Source organism: Cervus canadensis, chromosome X (genome assembly GCF_019320065.1).
Source record: "Cervus canadensis isolate Bull #8, Minnesota chromosome X, ASM1932006v1, whole genome shotgun sequence".
NCBI lineage: Eukaryota > Metazoa > Chordata > Mammalia > Artiodactyla > Cervidae > Cervus > Cervus canadensis.
The window spans coordinates 40,469,587-40,490,137 of NC_057419.1; the positions used below are offsets into that span (position 1 = coordinate 40,469,587).

The 20,551-nt window shown below is 45.4% G+C and overlaps 1 non-coding gene across 1 annotated transcript; it reads right to left on the minus strand.

Annotated features, from left to right (window-relative positions):
- Nucleotides 1-13,526: 13,526 nt before the first annotated feature.
- LOC122436050 lies at nt 13,527-13,633 on the minus strand. The gene has a single exon (XR_006267823.1). It is a non-coding gene; the product is annotated as a U6 spliceosomal RNA (small nuclear RNA).
- Between the last annotated feature and the right edge of the window lie 6,918 nt (nt 13,634-20,551).

Sequence of the window (20,551 nt, forward strand, 5' to 3'; positions counted from 1 at the left end):
CTTACCTCTCTCTTTGTCTCTCTATCTGTCTCTCTTCTCTTTCACTTTTACTCTGGGTCCCACTATATTCTTCTCTCTCTCTCATATTTTTCCATTCCTCTGTCTTTGCCTCTCCACCCCAGCCCTTCCTTTCAGAGCCTCACCTGACTGAAGCCTTGCTCTATTTGCCAGTCTGCCTAACCCAGCTGTCTTCAAAGAAACCACCAATGTCTTCCATGTTTCTCCAGTCTCAAGCTGCGGCATCTGTGGCAGCTGATACTGGGGAGCTAGACTTGAGCAAGATCATCTTGGTCCTTAAGAAGCTAGAGGAAACCTTGGGCCCTGCAACTTCTCTCCAAAAAGGAGGAAGTGACATCTCAGTTTCCTTCAGGCCCCAGCTGGAGCCTCTGTATGGCTCAGAACCTGACAGATTCAGGAATGAATCATTGATACTTAAGAAGCCCTGTCTTTGTGGCCAGCTCCACCATGGTCACCCTTTATACATGTCTGGACACCACTCCTCCCTTTTGAAACTTACTTCAGTTCTGGCCTCACCCTTATTCCAGAAGAGCGTGATGCCTATTCTTGAAGGAACAGAGAGAAGCTCAGTATTGCTGGAGTTTACAGTCAAACATGACTACTTGAGTGGGGAATGGGAGGAGAAGTAAAAGGATAAGACTGGAGAGGTAACCTGGGGTCAGGCCAGGTAAGGAGTTTGAACTGTATCTTCAGGTTGCTGAAAGACATTGAAAGTTGTTAGTCAAGAAAAGGGAGAAGATCTGTCTATAATTTACAAGATCACTCTGGTCACTGGGTTGATTCTGGATTATAGAGGAGCAAGAGTGGAAGCAGGGAGGCCATTGAAAAGGCTGTTGTATAGTTCAAGTAAGAGGCAAGGGAGGCTTGAACCAGGGTAATGGCAGTGGAGATGGAGCAAAGTGGACTTTTTCTGGTATATCTAGAATGTAGCAGCAATAGGGCTTGGTGGTTGATTACGTGGAAGCATGATAGAGAGGGAAGTGTGAAAGCTTCTGGCTTGCACAATTGGGTAGATGGTGATGCCTGTCACTGGTACAGAAATCATAAGAGAAGGAAGTCTGGAGACTAACTGAGTTCTGGATTCAGTTCAATTCAGTCACTCAGTCATGTCCAACTCTTTGCAACCCCATGGACTGCAGCATGCCAGGCTTCCCTGTCCATCACCAACTCCTGGAGCTTGCTCAAACTCATGTCCATCAAGTCAGTGATGCCATCCAACAGTCTCATCCTCTGTCATCCCCTTCTCCTCCTGCCTTCAATCTTTCCCAGCATCAGGGTTTTTTTCTAATGAGTCAGTTCTTCACATCAGATGGCCAAAGTATTGGAGCTTCAGCTTCAGCATCAGTCTTTCCAATGAACATTCAGGACTGATTTCCTTTAGGATAGACTGGTTGGATCTCCTTGCAGTCCAAGGGACTCTCAAGAGTCTTTTCCAACACTACAGTTCAAAAGCATCAATTCTTCAGTGCTCAGCTTTCTTTATAGTCCAACTCTCACATCCATACATGACTACTGGAAAAACCATAGCTTGGACTAGATGAATCTTGTCAGCAAAGTAATATCTCTGCTTCTTACTATGCTGTCTACGTTGGTCATAGCTTTTCTTCCAAGGAGTAAGTGTCTTTTAATTTCACAGCTGTAGTCACCCTCTGCAGTGATTTTGGAGCCCAAGAAAATAAAGTCTGTCACTGTTTCCACTGTTTCCCCATCTATTTGCCATGAAGTGATGGGACCGGATGCCATGATCTTAGTTTTTTGAATGCTGAATTTTAAGCCAGAGTTTTCACTCTCCTCTTTCACCTTCATCAAGAGTTCTGGATTGGCCATGTGGAATCTGAAGTGCTCGTGGACCATCCAGCTTAAGACAGCAGTCAGGCAGTGGCAGATCCTGGAGCTCAGATGGTAAGTTTGAAAGGGATAGAGATGTGGAGAATACAAGCCAAGAGACAGGCAGTGAAACCACAGGAATGGGTAAGCTGGCCCCAAGCAAGGACAGAGCATGAGAAGGGGAGAGGGCTAAGGTTAGGGTCTGGGGAGACTTCTGGAATGAGTAGAGCAAGAGAAAATCTGTCAAGGAGACTGAGGATGGTTGGACCAGAGAGGCAAGAGGACATTTAGAAAATACAAAGACAGAGAAACCGAGAGGAAAGAGTATCACCAAAAGGAGAAGGTAACCAATTGTGTCAAATGTTATGAAGTCAAATATGAGAAAAAGAAAGTGTCAAGCAGACTTGTAATTAGAAGGTCCTCGGTGACTTTTGTTAGAGCATTTTTCAGCAGTGATGGCCATGGTGACTATATTTGAAAAGGTGGGGACAGCTGAGTGTGTCTGCCCTAAATTTTGCCACATTCCACTTCTCTGTTTAGGAGTGAAGAGGATCCAACAAGTTTCCATTGCTTTCTACTATAACCAGGTCTCCTGCTCCTTCCCCCACTCCTCTACACACACACACACACACACACACACACACACACACGCTTCCTTGCTTCTTTTTTGCTTCAGCAGACTGAATTCTAGGGTTGCCCCCCCTTCCTACTTCAGACTTAGAAATAGAGTGCTGTGAAACCTTATCTGGTCTGGTAAAAATGTGTGTCTGGAGCAGCTGAACTCCATGTTTCAGCCAAGGGGGTGAGCTGGCTGCTGATGGCTCGCCTGCAGCCCAAGGCTGGGGCAGCTGTGGGAGATGTAGAAGAGGACACAAACCAGAGAAAAGGATGGGTGTGAGGAGACAGCAAGGGGAGGGGAATGAGGAAAGAGGATGAGGAAGTGGGAATGCAGTAACTGGAAGCAGTTTCTGGAGTCACAGATTTGTGTTTAAATCTTGGCTTCACTAGTTGCTACCTCTGTGGGAAGTAACTTTATGCTTTGAGCCTCAATTTGCTCATTGCAAAATGGGTTTAATAATAATACTACCTATCTCATCGATACTCTTCGTTAGACAGAATATCTTCTTACTATTACTATCATTCTTATTCTTATTTCAGGATGATGCTAGTGTTGGGAGAAGGCCAAGCAGCTCTCTGGGGACCTTGCCAGGACTAGGGAAGCAACAGCCCTGTGGTGTCTTCTTGGGCTTCCAGGGAGGGCTCAGAGGAGTTGGACACTGCTATGAAGCAGCAGCAAGGATATACTGAATAAGGATAAAAGAATGGTTATTTGGCCCCAAGCTCAGCAGCTCCTGCAGTCAATCCCTTTAGCTTTGGCCCAGAGACAGCCTCCTGAAGGGGGGCAGCCCAGTTTCCTTCAACTGCACACCAAAGCTCACCCATTTTCAGGCCTAACTCTGGTGAGCCATGACCATAGCTTTACATAGAAACTTCCAGCCAGCTCTTTGCCACACACCACCTGAGTTTCAGGGTAGGGGAAGCTTCTGATTCCACAGGAGGGCAAGGAGCCCAGAAGAGCTCACCAGGCCTCACCCTCAACCCCTTGGCCCCATGGGCTGGATGTGGAGGCCAGTCCCTCTTTCAGGCCTTGTGCAGGTCATCCCTAGCTTTCCCTTCCCTGGACCCGCAGAGTCCTGAGGAAACCCCAACCCATGTCTTCCCACTGTGCTGACGCCTATACTCCTGCCCCTAACCCCACCCTTCTGCCTTGTCTGGAGGTTTCAGCAAAAAGTGCTGAGGTGGTCTTGATTGATGGAAAAGACTCTATCATGGCCCTGGGGTGGCAGGAAGTGGAGAAATCAGACACATTCTTCAGGTTGGGGGTGCCACCTCCTCTTGATTGGCAGGGCAGGAAATTAGGGCCTGAACCAGCACAGAAGCCAAGCCAAGAGGGTACGGGAGCTTTCCCAAGGGTTGTGGGCTGGGAGACAGCAGTGGTAGATTGTCTAGATGTAATCAAGCTTGTTACAACCTCATAGGAAGAAGAGGGGGGCCCCAGAACTGAGGACTTTGGGCTTCATCCTCACCAGTGGAGGAGGGAAAGGAGCCATGTGGGGATGATCATGGGGATGAGACGTATGAAGACGGATGTGTCTGAGGAGATGGGAGACGCTAAAGGGACAGCTTCAGGAAAGCAGCCATTCTCCATTGACTCAGACTCAGACCTTGGGGAGGACCAGTCTGAGAATCAGATGTTGGGGAGGAGCTCCCAGACCCCCACTTCATGGGTTCCAAGTGCAGCTCTTGCTTGGAAAGGCCAGGACAGCAGCATGTGGCAAGATGGGTTTTAGATGGGTTCTGATCCCTGCTTATAACATCAGATTGCTAAGCCAGGGAGCTGGCAAGGCGTCTGGGTGGGAGCCCCTCGGGATTCAGTGTTGGAAGACTGGGTCCTTATGGAAGATCCTTTAAGGAAGTCTGCAGGACAGAGCAGGAAATGTGGAGTACAAAATGCAGTGCAGGAGGACTGGGGAAGGGCTGAAGCCCAGGTCCCATAAGGAGCTGATGAAGGAGCTGGAGCTTCCTAGCATTGAACAGAGAAGACAGAGGAATGGGATCTCTGTTGTCAACGCTCTGAAGGGCGGTCATGGCCAGAAGGGGCAAATAGTGCCAGTGTGGCCTCCAGGAGCAGAATCTCTGGGAGAAAGCCACAGGGAGCCAGAGCTCTTCACCTCAAGGCAAGAGAAAATATTCTCAAGATCTGTCCATGCTCAAAACTAGGGAGGAAGGAGGTAGTATCACATATCACTGGAGGTATGTGAGGAAGGACTAAATGACCACTTTGTGGAGATTCAAAGAGTAGATGGGGGTGGTCCTTTGGCATCCTCTGTCAACCCTGTCATGCCAATCTCTGGCTCTATGAACAGACCAATCATAAGCACTGAAATTGAAACTGTGATCAAAAATCTTCCAACCAGCAAAAGCCCAGGCTTCACAGGGCTTCACAGGCGAATTCTACTAAACATTTAGAGAAGAACTCACACCTATCTTTCTCAAACTCTTCCCAAAAATTGCAGAGGGAGGAACAGTTCCAAACTCATTCTATGAGGCCACTATCACCCTGATACCAAAACCAGACAAGTATACCACAAAAAAGAAAATTATAGGCCAATATCACTGATGAATGTAGATGTAAAATCCTGAACAAAATAGTAGCAAACAAATTCCAACAACACATTAAAAAGATCATACACAATGATCAAGTGGGATTTATCCCAGGGATGCAAGGATTCTTCAGTATGTGCAAATCAATCAATGTGATATACCATATTAACAAACTGAAAGATAAAAAGCATATGACCCATAGGGGAAGCCTGGGGATATAGAGAAAATTCAAATTTTACCAGTAATATTTAAAATATCCATAAAATATGAGATCTCAAGCAAATATTAATATTTTAAATATAGATGGTGGGTATTGATGATAGTTTTAAAAAGTAATATTAATAGAACACTTTCTAAGTGGTTGGCAATATTTGAAGGCAGTGTTTCTCAAACCTGGCTGTATATAAAGACTAGCAAGAACTTTATATGTAAAAATTCTAATTAGACTGAATTTAGGCTGAAGCTAGTGCATCAGCATATATTTAAAAATCCACAGGTAAATATATTGATTTATTAGAAATGAGAACCACTGGTATGACTGTGTATGTTTGATTTTAATTTTAAACCAGCTAACATTGTCTGTCTAGCACTTGTAAAATGTTTATAAATAAAGGGAATTTCTAGTATAAAAAAAAGCATATGATCATCTCAATAGATGCAGAGAAAGCTTTTGACAAAATTCGACATTTATTTATGATAAAAAAAAGCTCTGCAGAATATGGGCATAGAAGGAAACTACCTCAACTTAATAAAGGCCATTATAAGATAAACCCACAGCAGATATTATTCTCAATAGTGAAAATCTGAAAACATTTCCTCTAAGATCAGGAACAAGACAAGGATGTCCACTCTTGCTACTATTATTACTGAATTACGTTTGTGAGACGGAAGAGTACTCCATCTAGTACTCAAGGAACTAGTTCTCACTCCTCAAGTTCTCCGAGGGGCTGTGACTTGAGTTTGTACCTTCCAGAAACTTAGCTTGCTGCAGTAGCACCATTTGGCCATTTATTATATAACCTTACTGGTCTCTCATTATCTGCCCCACCAGCCTCCACCCTCTCATGTCATCAGCATTTCCCCACATGGAGTATAGTGGACACATTTAATGATCCTTTTTTTTCATACCACATGGCTCCTAACAGCTTCATAGTTAGGAGCTTCATAGTTAGGGCTCATCTCATAAGTCCATGATTGGTTCCAATTTTATGGTCAATTGTAGGGATTCTCAAGGATAATTTTGACTATCTGCAATTGTGCCTTACATGCTGACTTGAGACGCTATGCCCATGTAGAGCACTGCTTCACAGATGGCTCAATAATGCTGAGAGCACAAAGCAGTATGCTGGGGCAGGAATAGTTGGAGGCCTGGACAGAAATGATCTCTCCCTAGACATGTGGGGTTTCCATCCCTCTTTTAACACAGGCAAGATCACCCTCCTAGATTGTCCCTACCCCTTAGCTAGAGATCGTGTAGGCTCTGCCTTCTAAAAAGTCCAGAATCCAATCATATTTTTACTTCCTCACAACTTCCACCTTGGTCCAAGCCACCATCACCTCTCACAAGACAATCCCCAGAGGCTCCTTACTTCCTCTTATGTATTCACTCCCGCCCTCCATGTATCTGTTCACCTCAAAGGTGCCCTTGTGTTTTCATTAAGACATAAGTCACTCATCTGCTCAAAACCCTCCAATGGCTCCATTCTCCTCAAAGCGAAAACCAAATGACTTATAAGGATGCCCAATATCTGTCCCCCAGGCCACCTCCCTGATTCCTCTCCCACTGCTCTCCTTATTATTCATCCCACTCTACCATCCATTTCCCAAACCCATGAGGCACACAATCAACTCTATGGCTTTGCTCTTCCCTCTACTGGATGCTGATGCTGAAGCTGAAGCTCCAGTACTTTGGCCACCTGATGCGAAGAGCTGACTCGTTAGAAAAGACCCTGATGCTGGGGAAGATTGAAGGCAGAGGGAGAAGGGGACAACAGAGGACGAGATGGTTGGATGACATCACCGACTCAGTGGACATGAGTTTGAGCAAGCTCTGGGAGATGGTGATGGACAGGAAAGCCTGGCGTGCTGCAGTCCATGGGGTCCCAGAGGCTCCTCGGAGAGTCAGACTCGACAGCAACTGAACAACAACTACTGGAGACACTCTCAAGCTCTGCTCCAACATCACCTTAATGGAAAGGCCTTCTCCCTAATCACATGATATAAAATAGTGACTCTGCTACCCTATCCTATGGAGCACCCCTTGCCCCTCTTATCTGCCTTTCCTTTCTCCATATCACCATTTGTATATTTATTCATTCACCTTTATCTGACCACCAGACTATAAGGCAGGGTCTCCTGACCTCTGCTATATCCCGAGCACCTAGAACAGTACCTGGCATTAGTAGGTGCTCAATAAATATCAAAGGACTTAGAACACACAACTGTGAGCCCATGAATCAGGGCAGAGAATCAATTGTTTTCATCCCAACACTGGAGATCTCCTCTGTGCTTCCAATTCTCTACTGACTTGCTGGGCACTGGGCTCAATCTGATTCTTCCTGTGGAAACTAACATCCTAATTTTAGCTGACACCTTAGCTTCAGTCTCCTGTGCTCCCAATGTCTGTTTTCTGCCTGCCTGCTCCTCTGGCCTGGTATCCACACCTGTGGGATGCACGACTGTGGCCAGGCACCTCCTGGCCCATTGAGCTCTGAGGACTGGAACGTGGCATGCTGCCACTAGTGGTGCCATATCAGTGAAGGACAACTAATGACTTACCCAGAAAGCCCCCCCAAGGAGTTGAGAAAAGAGTGTTGGGGGAGGATTTGGAGTTTATGCTGTCTGTGCCTTCCCATGTAGAGGTGAGTCAGAATACTGAGCTCTAGAAGGAAGTGCCTCCTACCTCCATGGGCCTGTCTGCTGCTCTGCTGAGTTGGAGATGACACTGGAAAAGGGATAGGAGAAGATCTGGCTCCAGAAGTACAGAGAAAGCTTGGGAGGGGTAGCAGATATGGGGCTTGTCAATGAGGATGAAAATAGCCAAATGGCCAAGAGTTTCGGGTTCAGGAACTCTGTTCCTGGGACAGTGACTGGGCCCGAGGCACCCAGAGGGTAACCTGGCAACAAAATCAGGGTGGGATGGCTGCAGCTCACACTGTAGGCAGAAAGAGGAGCTGAATGGATGTGTATTAAGAAGCAGAGAGAACTTCGATTGAAAGATTGCCAACCACTCTATTAGACACTTCACCTGCCTTTTTTTTAATCACAACAGAATTATGAAATATACATAATTATTCCCATTTTACATGTTAGCAAATTAAAACTCAGACTTGAAATGACTTGCCTGGGATCACAGGTGCAAAATGACAAACCCAGAAAATGACTTCTGCTTCCTGATCCATGGAACTTTCTACCAAATATGTATTAAGCATGAGCTATGCAAAGTGGAGTATGTGCTTTGTACTCATTGTCTCATTTGAGCACTATGACAGCCCTACAAGGTAGGTGGGTGTTGTGCCTATTTTAAAACTTAGGAAACTGAAGCTTAGAACTGGTTAAGAGACTTGACCAGGTAGTGAGAGGCGAGGCTTAGTTTAAGCCAATATCTATCACATTCCAAGGTCCACACCTTTTTACTATAGTCCCCCAAAAATATTTGATAAAGAAAGAAAGGAAAAGGAAAGGAGGGAGGAAGGAAGCAGAGAGGGAGTAGAGAAAGGAGGGATGGAGGAAAGGAGGGAAGGAAGAAAGAAAGAAAGGACAAAGACAGCCAACTCCTGGGAAACACCTACCCTGGAGACAAGTTGGTCTCAAATGGTGGTCAGTGCCATACAGATTGGAAGGAATGGAGGAAATCAGACGTGTCTGGTGGGGAGAGGATGAGGCTGGACTCCATCTCCCTCAGGCCCTGCAGGGCTGTCCAGAGTGGTGAGAACCACATAAAGCACTGGGTAAAGCAGGGCTGGCTTCACGGACACGTATCTGGGCACTCACACAGAGTCCTGGCCTCAGAAAAGTCATGTACTGGGCTTAATACTCTGGCCTCACTGTCTTGAAATACTTTATAGTTTTTGAACAAGAGCCCCGAATTTTAATTTGGCACTCGGCCAGTTATCCCGGGAATCCTAAGTCTTAGAGTGATAGCCTTGCCTCCTGATGTCTATGCTTTCCACGCACAGTCAATCCTGTATGCGGTCCCTGAGTAGTGACCCAAAAGGACAGTTCTGATGCTGGAGTTGACTCGTTGGAAAAGACCCTGATGCTGGGAGGGATTGGGGGCAGGAGGAGAAGGGGACGACAGAGGGTGAGATGGCTGGATGGCATCACCAACTCGATGGGCATGAGTTTGAGTAAACTCCAGGAGTTGGTGATGGACAGGGAGGCCTGGCGTGCTGCGATTCATGGGGTCGCAAAGAGTCAGACACAACTGAGCGACTGAACTGAATTGAACTGATGCTGTCCTTCTTTCTCTCAAGAAAGTTCCATGCTTCTCTACTGCTCACTGTTTCACTCCAAATGGCCCAGCTTCCAGAGCCTTCAAAGCCCCACTTGGTTTGTTTTCTCAGGACACCTTCATGCAGATTCCTTCCTTGCATCCCTCAGCCATTCTGGGCCCTGTGTGGGTCTTCCCTGGGGCCTTGCTGTGCTGAAGCCTTCAATGCCAACAGGCTGAGGAAGGTGCCCAGGCATCTGGGAGGGGGAATTCTTCCTTTCTGCCAGCATGCACGCTCCCCAAGGGCAGGAGTTTTGGTCTTTTCCTTTCACTCCTGAAGAACTATGGACAGATGTTCTTGACATTGAACAGGAGGTAATGATCAAGACCATCCCCAAGAAAAACAAATGCAAAAAGGCACAATGGTTGTCTGAGGAGGCCTTACAAATAGCTGAGAAACGAGAACCTAAAGGCAAAGGATAAAAGGAAAGATATACCCATCTGAATGCAGAGTTCCAAAGAATAGCCAGGAGAGATAAGAAAGCCTTCCTCAGTGATCAATGCAAAGAAATAGAGGAAAACAACAGAATGGGAAAGACTAGAGATCTCTTCAAGAAAATTAGAGATACCAAGGGAGCATTTCATGCAAAGATGGGCTCAATAAAGGATAGAAATGGTAGGGACCTAACAGAAGCAGAAGATATTAAGAAGAGGTGGAAAGAATACACAGAACTATACAAAAAATAGATCTTAATGACCCAGATAACCATGATGGTGTGATCACTCACCTAGAGCGAGACATCCTGGAGTGTGAAGTCAAGTGGACCTTAGGAAGCATCACTATGAACAAAGCTAGTGGAGGTGATGGAATTCCAGCTAAGCTATTTCAAATCCTAAAAGATGATGCTGTGAAAGTGCTGCACTCAATATGCCAGCAAATTTGGAAAACTCAGTGGTGGCCACGGGACTGGAAAAGGTCAGTTTTCATTCGAATCCCAAAGAAAGGTAATGCCAAAGAATGTTCAAACTACTGTACAATTGCAGTCATCTCATATACTAGCAAAGTAATGCTCCAAATGCTCCAAATGCTCCAAGTGAGTCTTCAACAGTATGTAAACCGAGAATTCCCAGATGTTCAAGCTGGATTTAGAAAAGGCAGAGGAACCAGAGATCACATTGCCAACATTGGTTGGATCATAGAAAAAGCAAGCGAATTCAAGAAAAACATCTACTTCTGCTTTATTGACTATGCCAAACCCTTTGACTGTGTGGATCACAACAAACTGTGGAAAATTCTTAAAGAGATGGGAATACCAGACCACCTGACCTGCCTCCTGAGAAATCTCTATGCTCGTCAAGAGGCAACAGTTAGAACCAAACATGGAACAATGGATTGGCTCCAAATTGGGAAAGGCTGTATGTGGTCATCCTGTTTATTTAACTTTTATGAAGAGTACATAATGAGACATGCCAGGCTGGATGAAGTACAAGCTGGAATCAAGTTTGCAGGGAGAAATATCAAATAGTCTCAGATATGCAGACGACACCACCATTATGGCAGAAATCGAAGAGGAACTAAAGAACCTCTTGATGAAAGTGAAAGAGGAGAGTGGAAAAGCTGGCTTAAAACTCAACATTCAGAAAACTAAGATCATGGCATCAGGTCCCATCACTTCATGGCAAATAGATGAGGAAACAATGGAAACTGTGGCAGACTTTATTTTCTTGGGCTCCAAAATCACTGCAGATGTTGACTGCAGCCTTGAAATTAAAAGACACTTGCTCCTTGGAAGAAAAGCTATGACCAACCTAGACAGCATAGTAAGAAGCAGAGGCATTACTTTGCCAACAATACCCTTCTAGTCAAAGTTATAGTTTTCCCAGTAGTCATGTATGGATGTGAAAGTTGGACTACAAAGAAAGCTGAGAACTTAAGAATTGATGCTTTTGAACTGTGGTGTTGGAGAAGACTCTTGAGAGTCCCTTGGACTGCAAGGAGATCCAACCAGTTTATCCTAAATGAAATCAGTCCTGAATATTCATTGGAAGGACTAATGCTGAAGCTGAAGCTGAAGCTCCAATACTTTGGTCACCTGATGCAAAGAATTGACTCATTGGAAAAGACTCTGATGCTGGGAAAGATTGAAGGCAGAAGGAGAAGGGGATGACAGAGGATGAGATGGTTGGATGGCATCACTGACTCCATGGACATGAGTTTGAGCAAGCTCCAGGAGTTGGTGATGGACAGGGAAGCCTGGCATGCTGCAGTCCATGGGGTTTGAAGGAGCTGGACACAACTGAGTGACTGAACTGAACTGATTCACTGATGAGGGACTTCCATGGGGGCTCAGATGGTAAAAATCTGCCTGCAGTGTAGAAGACCTGGGTTCGATCCCAGGGTCAGGAGCATCCCCTAGAGAGGGAAATGGCCACCCACTCCAGTATTCTTGCCTGGAGAACCCCATGGATAGAGAAGCCTGGAGGGCTACAGTCCATGGGGTTGCAGAGTCAGACATGACTGAGTGACTAACAGTTTCACTTTTCATTCACTTCTGTGTTCACAGTACCTGGGAAAGGCCCCAGTATATAGTTTGTACTTAACAAGTAACGAGTGAATGAATGAATTTGAGGCTCTCTACAATCTGGTTTTAACATGTGGTCCAGTCCTGATTCTTATGCAGTTTATTAAAAAGGAAAAATTCCTTGTGATGTCCTTCTTCTAGTACTCAGAGTTTAAATATGAGCCTTTTTTTTTCTTTTTATTTGTTTTTTATTGAAGGATAATTACTTTACAGAATTTTGTGGTTTTCTGTCAAACCTGTACATGAATCAGCCATAGGTATACAAATATCCCCTCCCTTTTGAACTTCCCTCCCATCTCCCTCCCCATCCCACCCCTCTAGATTATATAGAGCCCCTGTCTGAGTTTCCTGAGCCATACAGCAAATTCTCGGTGGCTATCTATTTTACATATGGTAATGTAAGTTTCCATGTTACTCTTTGCATACATCTCACTCTCTCCTCCCCTCTCCCCATGTCCATAAGTCTATTCTCTATGTCTGTTTCTTCACTGCTGCCCTGTGAGTAAATTCTTCAGTACTATTTTTCTAGATTCTGTATATGTGTGTTAGAGTATGATATTTATATTTCTCTTTCTGACTCACTTCACTCTGTATAATAGGTTCTAGGTTCATCCACCTCATCAGAACTGACTCAAGTGCATTCCTTTTTATGGCTAAGTAATATTCCATTGTGTATATGTACCATAATTTCTTTATCCATTCATCTGTCAGTGGACATCTACATTGCTTCCATGTTCTAGCTATTGTAAATAGTGCTGCAATGAACATTGAGATACATATGGCTTTTTCAATTTTGGTTTCCTCAGGGTATATGCCTATGAGTGGAATTGCTGGGTCATATGGTGTTTTTTGTTGTTGTTGTTTGTTTTTTTTGTTTTATTTATTTTTTTCCATTTATTTTTATTAGTTGGAGGCTAATTACTTTACAACATTGTAGTGGTTTTTGTCATACATTGACATGAATCAGCCATGCATTTACATGTATTCCCCATCCCGATCCCCCCTCCCACCTCCCTCTCTACCCTATCCCTCTGGGTCTTCCCAGTGCACCAGGCCCGAGCACTTGTCTCATGCATCCAACCTCGGCTGGTGATCTGTTTCACCCTAGATAATATACACGTTTCGATGCTGTTCTCTCCAAACATCCCACCCTCACCTTCTCCCACAGAGTCCACAAGTCTGTTCTGTACATCTGTGTCTCTTTTTCTGTTTTGCATATAGGGTTATCGTTACCATCTTCCTAAATTCCATATATATGTGTTAGTATACTGTAATGGTCTTTATCTTTCTGGCTTACTTCACTCTGTATAATGGGCTCCAGTTTCACCCATCTCATTAGAACTGATTCAAATGAATTCTTTTTAATGGCTGAGTAATATTCCATGGTGTATATGTACCACAGCTTCCTTATCCATTCGTCTGCTGATGGGCATCTAGGTTGCTTCCATGTCCTGGCTATTATAAACAGTGCTGTGATGAACATTGGGGTGCACGTGTCTCTTAAAAATATGGAACGCTTCACGAATTTGCATGTCATCCTTGCGCAGGGGCCATGCTAATCTTCTCTGTGTCGTTCCAATTTTAGTATATGTGCTGCCAAAGCAAGCACCATATGGTGGTTTTATTCCTAGTTTTTTAAGGAATCTCCATACCGTCTTCCATAGTGGCTGTATTGATTTACATTCCCACTAATAGTGCAAGAGCATTCCCTTTTCTCGACACCCTCTGCAGCATTTATTGTTTGCAGACTTTTTGATGATGGCCATTCTGACTGGTGTGAGGTGATATCTCATTGTCGGTTTGATTTGCATTTCTCTAATGAGCGATGTTGAGCAAATATGAGCCATTTTTAAGACTCAGCTCAAAATGCCATCTTCTCAATGAATACTCCCTTACACATCACAGCTGGCAATGCCCTCTCCTTCAACTCTCCATTGTTATTGAGATCTCTCTCTTGGCTTAAACAACAGAAATTTATATTCTCATAGTTCTAGAGACTGCAAGTCCAAATCAAGATGCCAGAGCTCACTTCCTGGTTTGCACAGCTGCCTCCTTGCTGTGCCCTCAATGGTTAGGGGGTGGGAATTAGAGAGACAGAGAAAGGGAGAGCGAGAGAGAGAGTTCTCTGCTGAGAACTTTCTTAAGACATCTGTCACTTTTTGTGATGTAGCAAGAGGAATCAAACAGACTTGGGATCAAATCTTTTTTCTATCATTTACTAATAGTGACCTTGAGAACTCACTTGTCTCTCTGAGCCTCAGTTCCTTCAACTGTAAATTCCCTCAACCTCATAGGGTTGTACAGTGAATTAAACAAAACAGCTTAGTGCTAAGTGCACTCAATAAAAATAATGTCATTAACAACAACAATGAAATTAAAAGCTGCTTGCTCCTTGGAAGAAAGCCCATGACAAACTTAGACAGCATATTTAAAAGCAGAGACATCACTTTGCTGACAGTCAAAGCTATGGTTTTTCTAGTAGTCATGTACGGATGTGAGATTTGAACCATAAAGAAGGCTGAGCACAGAAGAATTGATGGTTTTGAATTGTGGTGCTGAAGAAGACCTGGAGAGTCCCTTGGACAACAAGAAGCTCAAACCAATCAATCCTAAAGGAAATCAACCCTGAATAGTCATTGGAAGGAGTGATGCTGAAGCTGAAGCTCCAATACTTTGGCCACCTGATGAGAAGAGCCAACTAATTGAAAAAGATGCTGATGCTGGGAAGATTGAGGGCATGAGGAGAAGGGGTGACAGAGGATGAGATGGTTGGATGGCATCACCGACTCAATGAACATGAGTTTGAGCAAATTCCAGGAGATGATGAAGGACAGGGAAGCCTGCCTTGGGTTCCATGGGGTCACAAAGAGTTGGACACAACTGAGCAACTGAACAACACCACCAATGTTAAGAGCAAAATGTGTCAGAGGGTTTTCTATGTGCCTGCGCAACCACCCTATGAGGCAGACACTACCATTGTTATGCCGTTTTTACAGGAGAAGACAGGGACTCAGGTTTAGGAAGCTGCTCAGGGTCACACAACTAGCAAGTGGTAAGGTCGCAATGGAGAAGCCCAGCAGTCTGCCTTGGGCTGGCCTTGGGCTCCCTTCCTTTCCTGTTCTCCCCCCGCAGGGCTTCCTCGGGACTGAGGCCCCCACCAGGCAGCAGCTATGTCAGCTCCAGAGCCCAGTCCTGCCCAGACCCACCAAGAGGGACTGCATTTGTTCTGAATTACTGGTAGTTTGTTTTGAAACACAAATCGTTGGTAATCAGAGGGGCCAGGTAGACTGTGATGCTTCTCCTCCTCTAAACTAATGCCTTTGGCCCAGCTCACCCGAGGGATATTCTTTACCTCTTTCTTTTTCTTTGCCCTGAGGAGGGCATGGTAATAATGCGGTCTCAAGGAGATCTAAATAAAAGCAAACATGGCTAATTCAAAACTGACTGCCTTGCCACCCGCACCCTCCCTTTCACTGCCTCTCTGACTTCCTTTCCACAATGCTGGCCTTGGATTGGTGGCGGCCCAGTGATACTCCAGGGAGAATCTTAAGGGATGCCATGAAACCCTCCTCTAATTCTCTAAACAAAATGAATTTGATTTTAGCTGAAAAATTAATTGAAACCGTATCATACTTAACTGAGAGGATCCAGGGGAGAGGTGCCCAGAAAGTCCCCAGAGAACCAGGAATTGTGGGACTGGGGATGCAGGGGGCATGGAGAATTGAGGCAATTTTCTAGATTATGAACCCCCAAGCCACCTCCATCTCAGCTGGGCTGGGGACCAGAGTCATCAAACCACCATCTGCAAGGATTAATTTCTCAACTTCTCTTCCCCACCCCCATGCTTCCCTCCCCATTGAACACCAGGTGCAGACAAGGCCACTCACATAAGTTCTATTAAGGGGGCAAAGCTCTCTTCTTTCTGTTGGCCAGGTGAGAAGGTAAGGGAGACCCAGAATCTAGTTTCATTTAGTTGGTAATTCCCCTTCTCAGAGTTCCCTTCTCTACCTAGTTCCAAGTTAAGGTTGGCTATGACAGGAAATCTCACAAGATCTGGAAGGCAGAAATGTGACAGCAGCCATGGAGCTCTGCAGGTTGATATTGTTGAGGTGCTATTGAAGCTGGCTTACATCCTTCTCACTCTGCTGGCTCAGCTCGCTGGCACGGGGTAGCAACTGGTCCTAGAGCTCTTTCAGCTCCCAAGATTTTCTTGAGCTTCAGTGGGTCCTGGGCCAGGAGGACGTGTAATCAGCTTCTTCTGCAGGTCACTCACACAGTCAAGGCTGGAGGTGGTGAGAAGCTGATGTAGGTTCTGATTTGTCCTCACTCTCTCCCACTTCACAAACCACCAGCAGATGCATAGGCCACAGTTTTCCACAGGCTTCTTCATCCTCTCCCAAAATGGTGGGAACACTAATCCTCATAATAAATACCTTATTTCAGATCACTCCCCTGATCAAACCTGAACAGATATAGTCCTCAATAAATGTTATTTTATTAGTATTATTAGATTGGAGGTTTCAGAGTCTGGGACCAGGTGTTCAACATCTGTGTGTGTACCAAGGGGCCACCAGTGAAGCTATGAGTTGCTCCCATGGTGTTTGCTGAATGGAAGGGAATTGAATCAAGGCTCTGGACAATTGGTCAGCATATGCTGTGACCCATCATCAGCTAAGTCCTAGAGAGGGCAGGATGGATATAAATTGGATGCAGCTAAGGTGCTCCAGTACAAGTGGATAGAAAACAGTAACAAACAAGCAATAGTGACTAATGGCCAATTATAATAAGAATAGGCAGCATTTACTGACCGTATTGCATATGTTAACCCGTTTATTGTTCACACTAGCTTCTGAGGCAGGTAGGAGATGTGAACTTTGGAAATAAGTAAGTAGCCCAAGTTCACACAGAAGACAATGTTGGGATTGCAACGGAAGAGCTCAGGCTCCAGAAGCTGTGTGGGGCTGTGAGTGCTGGCCCAGTCAGGGACTTCTGTAGTAAGGGAGCACTGAATAGTCAGAAGCAAGCATTGCCCCAACACTACCAAATGTGAAAGTTCAAAGGCTGATGAAGGAGAGCCCTGGATGAGAACTGGGGCCAAAGGAGGCTTCCTGGTGGGATCATGAGGCTTGGGCTTGGCCTTGAAAACTAAAGAGGACTAAACCCAATTCCCTTCACCCTCTCTATCCCATCTGTCATCAAAGTGTATAGATGCTCCCATTGGAAATACCTTTGATTATCTCCCCTCTCCCATTCCAACCCTCCTATCACTGCCAGACCGCAGATCTTCCCCATTTCTGGCCTGGACCCTTGGCCCAGTCTCTTTCTCCCTGGCCTCCTGACCTCCAGTCTTACCTGTTCAAATTCATACTGGCTTCAAGAGTTATCTTTTACAAACTTAGCTCTGCTTATGGCATGCCTCCACATTTCCACTGTCCATTAGGGTCCCATGGGACAAAACAAGAACCTTAAGATTGTAATATATAAAGCTGTTGATGCTCAACTGTTCTTGACCTACAAAAATGGCACATTCTTGTCATTCTTTTAATATTGGTAATACTAATAGCCATAGTTTAGCTCAGAGAAGGCAATGGCAACCCACTCCAGTACTCTTGCCTGGAAAACCCCATGGATGGAGGAGCCTGGTAGGCTGCAGTCCATGGGGTCGCTAGGAGTCAGACACGACTGAGTGAGTTCACTTTCACTTTTCACTTTCATGCATTGGAGAAGGAAATGGCAACCCACTCCAGTGTTCTTGCCTGGAGAATCCCAGGGATGGGGGAGCATGGTGGGCTGCCGTCTATGAGGTCGCACAGAGTCGGACAGGACTGTAGCGACTTAGCAGCAGCGGCAGCATAGTTTAGCTTAATAAAGTCCTGACATTGGGTTAAAGCTAGACACATGCCTCCCAGACAAATCATTCCCACAAGCTTCCCACTCTCTTACCCCACCCCCTGCTACCGTTGTCTGCCTGCCTCTTTGTGCCATTTTTATTTTGTCTTAATCTGTCTGCTTTGGTGTTTTCCTCTATACTTTGGTTTCATTCTGTTGCTGCCTCTTACTGCTTCCCATACTCTCTATCTCCCTCCTAAAGTTTTCTCTTTGTCTTTGTCTCTGCCTTGCTGATTCTCTATCTCTGTCTCTTTCTTATATGCCCGTCTTACTTCACTTATATGCCCGTCTCCTTCACTCTCATTCTTGCCTTCCTCTGTCTGTATCTATGTTTGTTTGCCCCCTCCTTTTTTTCATGTAGCATGCATGCCTGCATGTGTATCTCCAGACCTGTTTCCTGACCTCCCAAGATGCTAGTATCTGTGAGGCCCACCTGAGGCTGAGGCCCAGGGCTCCCCTGACTGGGAGCTGGGAGGACAGAACAGATGGGAACTGGCATCTGGCTCAGGGGGCCCAGCCCTCAGGCTCAGGGCACTCTCGCAAAGGCAGTTCCAGGAGCTTGTGACCTCCCTTGGGGCTGCGGTCTCATCCTGCCCGCAGCCAGCAAGGCAATTGGTGGAGATGGCAACTGCCCAGATGTAAAACCCAGCTGTGCAAATTAGCCTGAGGCCTGTAAGAAATTAGACTGGATCTAAAAGAGATCAGGCTGTGGAAAAAGAAAAATGTTAGTTAAAAGAGAAAATTCCTACTCCCACCTCCAGGTCATAGATCACAGAAGAGAATCCTCAAGCCGTGAGGGACTTCAAGGGGCCATCTGGCTTGGCTGCACCTCAGAATAGGTCAGGCTCCAGCCAGCCAAGATGATGTCTGTCTTTCCATCTTTTCAAGTACACAAGCCAGAGATTCTTCAGCATCATCACCCAGTATCTTATTCTGGGAATGAATCCCTGCACTGTGAAGAAGTGTGTGGAAGAGCCCAGATGCCTTGAGTCACTCACACTGGGAACCAAATTTGCACCTTCACCCCAAGTTGCCCCCTCATCTCAGCACCCCTTCCACATGTCAGCACCCAGCACCACTATTCACCCAGATGCTCAGGCTTTGACGTCTTCTTTTCTTTCTTGTCCCCCCTGTCCAGTTCATCAACAATCCCAATAGCTCTGACTCCTAGCTGACTCTTTGCACAAGCACCACATTTACCTCCATGGGCTCAAAGTCCCCATTGTGTCTATCAGGACAGTGCACCCCTCCTTGCTGGGCTCCCTGCCTCCACTCTTGTCCCCTGTGCTCCATTCTCCAGAGAAGCTGGGTCATGTCATTCAGATCATGTCATTCCTCTGCTCAAAACCCTCCTTTGGTTTCTCATCACATCAAATTCCATGTATTCCCTGTGGTTAATGAAAACTTCTGTCATCTAACTCTGCTCTAGCCAAGCTGCCCCCTTGCTTTGCACTGAACATACCAAACTCATTCCCTCCTCAGGAACTTTGGCCCTACAATCCCTCTGCTGAGAATGTCTCCCTACCCACCGATCTTCACATGGTGCCCTCCCATACTTCATTGCAATCTCCAATCAAAGGTCACCTTCTCTAAGAGGCCTGCCCTAACCGTCCTGGCTAAAACAGCACCTGCCTCAACTCTACCCCTGACAACACTTTCTAGTCCACAACCTTCCTGTATTTTTGATTAAAGTACTCATCACTGCTTGGCATTGTATTTTATATTTATTTGATGATTGACTGCCTCCATCACTATGTGCCCGGTGCCTAGAATAGTGCCTAGCACTTGATAGGTACCCAATGGTGGTTGAATGGATAAAAGAAATCCTGTTGCTTATAAGCTGTGTGACTTTAGGCAAATTAGGTAATTCTTCTGAGTTGTAATTTTCTCATCTTTTTACTTTCTTTCATCTTTAAGATGGGAAAAATTACACCTACCTTGTGAGCTGTTGTGAAGAGTAATGATCATAGTGCCTGGCACTAGAAATTAGTGATTAGTAAAATTGCTCAGTCATGTCTGACTTTGTGACCCCATGGACTGCAGCCTGCCAGGCTCCTCTGTCCGTGGAGCTTTCCAGGCAAGAATACTAGAGTGGGTAGCCATTCACTTCTCCAGGGGATCTTCCTGACCCAGGGATCAAACTCAAGTCTCCTGCATTGCAGACAGATTCTTTACAGTCTGAGCCATCGGGGAAGCCCTTTTCAAAATAGCCAATACAGTTTCTAACTGACTTTTCTGGTTCTGTCCTCACTGGAAGCAGAGAACAGATACTTGTCCCATTTAGGCTGAATAATCAAGTTCTCTTCATTGTAGTGGAGTGGTGGTATAGGATGCAAAGGATGAGTGAGAGGAGTGGCAAAGGAACATGGCAATAAACTGCTTGCCTCTCAGAATTCACAAAGGGCAGGAGTGATCCTCAGAGACTTTAAATCAACTCTTAACTATGGTAAAAGAGCTAAAAAGAAAATCATGGTTGAAGGATTAAAAGATACCAAGAAAACCATATGTGAATGAGAATATCAATAAAGAGAAGCAAATTATAAAAGTAGAATTGAAAACTGGAACTGAAAACTGCAATAACAAAAGTGAATGTAAGCCACAGATGTCCCCTTTTCTCTACTAAGGGGGCCATAGGACA